Raw genomic sequence first — 4,806 nt, forward strand, 5'->3', positions numbered from 1 at the left:
TCGAGCCAAACATAAACAATATGTTCCAGGCTGTTAATTATGGCACGCGCCATCGTAACTTAAATCGTAGGGCAAAGGATTAATATAATTTAATAAAAATTAAGTATTGTCTAGAATGTCTCTTTCCTCCTTATGATACACGCCAAGCGGTCGAGATCGTCGAGAAAATATTTTCGGTCGCTAGAAACAAGCGACCACAGAGAGAAGGACAGAGACAGATGACTCATTGTTTTGCTAGCGGGCCCAGTTCGGCGTGTCCGCGCGGAGACTCACCGATTACAATCGGAGCTTCTATCCGTTTGTTTTTTCTCTGTCTCGCTCTATCGAAATAACAAAAATTGAAAGAATTTTAAATCACGAACACGGTTGCCAGTTCTCCGTTTTTTTTTTTGACAGACTTCGGTTTCTTGGACTAATATTCAATACTCCAGCAGATGTGAAAATCTCCAATTTTTGTCGAATTAAAATTCTTTCATTTTCTTTTTATTAAATTATATTAATCATATATCTTTCTCATTAACGTAGCAAAAATGCAAATGCAAAAATGATTTCAAAACGTAAACATTGATGAGATATACAATAGTTTACGACTTTCCATACACTATATGTATCGCGTTCGTCGAGGTGATCTGCAAGAACGCGTGGTCTCGGGCGTTGGGTGCAAGATCAGAATATTGGAGATCTTATGTTCGATTCTGCTTTTTCCTTTTTTAATTTTTATTTAATAAATAACATTTTATTTATTAAATTTTATTAATAAACATATTACTCCAAATATACTTTTTATAAAATTTCAAAAATTATATACGTATACTTCAATGTGCTCGAAATTAGTTGCGCATTTCGAGCCGATTTCTGAAATGCTGCCTACTTTTCCTTCACAATCGCTCGACGCTTGACGGCCGAACCGCTCACGCGTGGACGTGTATCTCAAAAGTGTCATAGATAAGAAACATGCTGCGACCATACCTTCCAGCAAATTGTCATGAAAATATTTTCCTTCCTACATAATATTGTATTTTCTTAATAATGGTGATTGAACATCATATTAATAACTTAATGCATTTTACTAAATGTAATGTACTTTTAAAATATTACTTTATTATTTTTATGATACATTCAGTTTCAAAGAGTTACTGATCACGTTTTTATGCCACAGAATGTAATATAAAATTTTACTTTACCGCATCATACATCTGGTCATCTATTTGTATTTTTTTTAGTGGAATAAACCTGGAGAATACATTTAAATGACGTATCAATAATAGAACTTCAAAGATAATAGAGAGTCTTTTTACAATAACGTGAATTTAGATACGGTGAACGCCTTTTCTTAATTAGTCGCTAAGGAAAAGATAATGTGATCATGATATCGATTATGTATCTTTTTTCTTAGAGTGATAAATAACAATATTTTGTATGTATGTGTATTATATATATATATATATATATATATATATATATGCATACATATATCATTTTGCGTGACGCTGTATGTATAGAAAACAACGGCATTATACTAGTCAATCAGCTGTAACCAGTATGACCCGCGTTCACAGTATCATTGCCGCACAACAGTACTGTCAATGTAGTGTAGTGTAGTAGTGTTCTACACACACCATATATATATATGTGTGTGTGTGTGTATGTGTATGTATATATGTGTGTATATGTGTATATATATATATATATTTATATAGTGTTTTTTGTTCACAAAATAGAAAAAATAGTAGCAGAATATTGTCTGCCTTTGATAAGAGAAGGTTATGGGTACTTTATAACAAGCGACTCAGTACAATATCTCATTCTTGTATTATCGTAATATACAAGATTGTAATAATGCACCGTGTCGCACTGTGTCTTTTGTTGGAAAGCACTCTAGAAGACCAAAATTGGTTATTGTGATGTGTGTTTCTTGTTGGCACCCTATAAAGCCAGAATGAGAAAGGTTAGCATCTTTATGTTATTCGTAAAAATATCACTTTTATTTATCATACAAGTGATATGATTAAATTTATTGTTATAACAATAAATTGCGCTTTGCCTAATTATGATCCAATGTCAGAGGCGTTCATCGTGGGCTAACTATTTTTAATTTACTGCCAGAGGCGTTAATCGTGAGCTGGCTAGCTATAATAAAATGTCACAGCCATAAATCATATTTTGGCTAGTTATAGACAAATGTCAGAGGCGTTCATCGTGGGCTGACTATTTTTAATTTACTGCCAGAGGCATTAATTGTGAGCTGGCTAGTTAGAACAAAATGCCACAGCCGTAAATCGTGCTTTGGCTAGTTATAGACAAATGTTAGAGGCGTTCATCGTGGGCTGACTATATTTAATTCACTGTCAGAGGCGTTAATTGTGAGCTGACTAACTATAACAAAATGCCACAGCCGTAAATCGTGCTTTGGCTAGTTACAAATAAATGTCAAAAGCGTTTATATATGTACTGACTATTTTTAATTTATTGGCAGAAGCATTTCGATTATTAAATTTGGTGAAATACAATTACGGAACCAATTTATAGAATTTTGCGTCTGCAATTAAAGAAATGCAAATAGATGCATTGTCATGATGGAATCAAAAGCTAATTGCTTGACATAACCGAAACAAAGAAATTAATGAAGAAAAAAAACTGAATATCAGTAAATAGTTTCTTTGAAACCTTACAACTTTTGTCTGAAACGTTTTTTCTAAAAACGTTATGTAATAGCCTTGGCACAAGGATGGTCGTAATTGAATCGTAGAACGTGAATCATAGGGCAACGCATTATATTTTGGCGTACTATGCATGCCGATACACGTTCACATTCCTTTACGATTAGTTATAGTCACCTTTATATTCAGCTCCTAAATCCGGAGTCTTTTTGGACACCCTATATAATATATATGTTATACATATATGTATGTATATATATATATATATGTATATATATATATATATACAACATACATTACACAGTCAATAGTCACATGCATAATTTTTGTACGATGCTGTACGTTTATGAAATGTATGTAAGTATATCATATTCAAAGTGTTTTAGCAAATATATACACTTACAGGTCAATGTACGTTGACTAACAGCAAGTTACAATAAGTATATTTTTACTAAATGAACACTCTGACTGTGACTTAGATATATTTTCGGATGCAACCATGTATTTGAAATACATGTATACACGTGTAATGTAATAGCACTTTTTCCTTTATTCCCAATGTCATTTTAACTTAGGATGTAACATGTCAGTACGTAAATACATTGCACATACATATGTAACTATTCCATCTCTTTTTATTATGTTTAATGGGCCTTTTACAATTATAAGCCATAAATCAGCCATAAATAAGAAGTCAAATGCTAAAAATTGGCTGTGATTGATCAATTTTTAGCTTCTGACTTCTGATTTGTAACTAATGTGTTATTGTAGAAGGCCCATAATAAAAAGAGATAGAAGTTACTCATACTTAGCTTTTCATGCAGATATAATATAGACACAGTCTATTAGTGAATATTAGAATTATATTTTATGTGCATTATGATGTGTACACACATTATAAAATATATTTCTAATTCATATTCACATATGTGTGTAGCTACTTCATCTCTTTTTGTTACGTATAACAAAAAGGTGTACTGATATCTTCTTTTTTCTACGTTTAATAAAAAGAGATATATTTTTTTATGATCAAATATTAGTGATATATACTTTTATATTTCAATATCAGAATATACAACGAACATAAATCAAAGCTAACGATAATTAAACGCAGATGATCAGACGTAACATCTTAAAAAAAATAATCAAATTACGAATCCTCTGATAAATCCTCATTTTATGTGTGTGTGTATATATATATATATATATATATTAGGTGTTGGAATTAATTCGTAGCGTTTTTTTAATGAAAGAATGTTATTTATTTCACATGAGCATTAAAAAATACATTAATGAAAGTACTTCCCATCACTTTCTACTACTTTTGACCATCTTTCGGGCAGTGAATGAATACCGCGTCGGAAGAACTGTTCATCTTTAGATGAAATCCAGGAATCGAACCATTTTGTACAATCTTCGTAAGATGTGAACTTCTGCTCGCACAAGCTATGAGCTAATGATCGAAACAAGTGGTAGTCGCTAGGTGCAATATCAGGAGAATACGGCGGGTGCGGTAGCACTTCCCATTTAAGTGTTTCCAGGTATGTTTTTACCGGTTTTGCAACGTGTGGGCGAGCATTGTCGTGCAGCAAGATGACTTTATCGTGTCTTTCGAAGTATTCCGACCGTTTTTGCTTCAATGCACGGCTCAAGCGCATCAGTTGCCGTCGGTAGAGATCTCCAGTAACGGTTTCATGCGGTTTTAGCAGTTCGTAGTACATGACACCCTTCTGATCCCACCAAATACAGAGCAGGAGCTTTGAGCCATGGATATTGGGCTTTGCCACTGATGTTGATGGTTCGCCGGGCTTAACCCATGACTTTCTGCGCTTTGGATTGTCATAATGGATCCACTTTTCGTCACCGGTAACAATCCGATGCAAAAAACCTTTTCTTTTCTGCCGTTGAAGCAGCAGTTCGCACGTGAGAAAACGTCTCTCAATATCCCTTGGTTTCAATTCATATGGGACCCAATGTCCTTCCTTCTGGATCATGCCCAAACTTTTAAGACGTTTTCCTATTGTTGAGAAGTCAACTTCCAATGACGTAGATAATTCTTTAAGTGTTTGACATGAGTTTTCATTGAGCAGTGCCTGCAAATCGTTATCTTCAAATTTTTTCGGCTGACCAGGTCGCTCCTTGTCAT

At 33.6% G+C, this 4,806-nt stretch overlaps 1 long non-coding RNA gene across 1 annotated transcript in view; it reads right to left on the bottom strand.

Moving 5' to 3' along the window:
- LOC147907924 (uncharacterized) overlaps positions 1–3,865 on the bottom strand; it is a 112,639-nt gene extending 108,774 nt beyond the window's left edge. Inside the window, exon 1 of the long non-coding RNA XR_015546953.1 lies at positions 970–3,865. This is a non-coding gene — a long non-coding RNA (uncharacterized LOC147907924). The remainder of the gene's footprint in view (positions 1–969) is intronic.
- Positions 3,866–4,806: the final 941 nt, after the last annotated feature.

Source organism: Acromyrmex echinatior, chromosome 12 (assembly GCF_024713525.1).
Source record: "Acromyrmex echinatior isolate Ae372 chromosome 12, ASM2471352v2, whole genome shotgun sequence".
Taxonomy (NCBI): Eukaryota; Metazoa; Arthropoda; class Insecta; order Hymenoptera; family Formicidae; genus Acromyrmex; species Acromyrmex echinatior.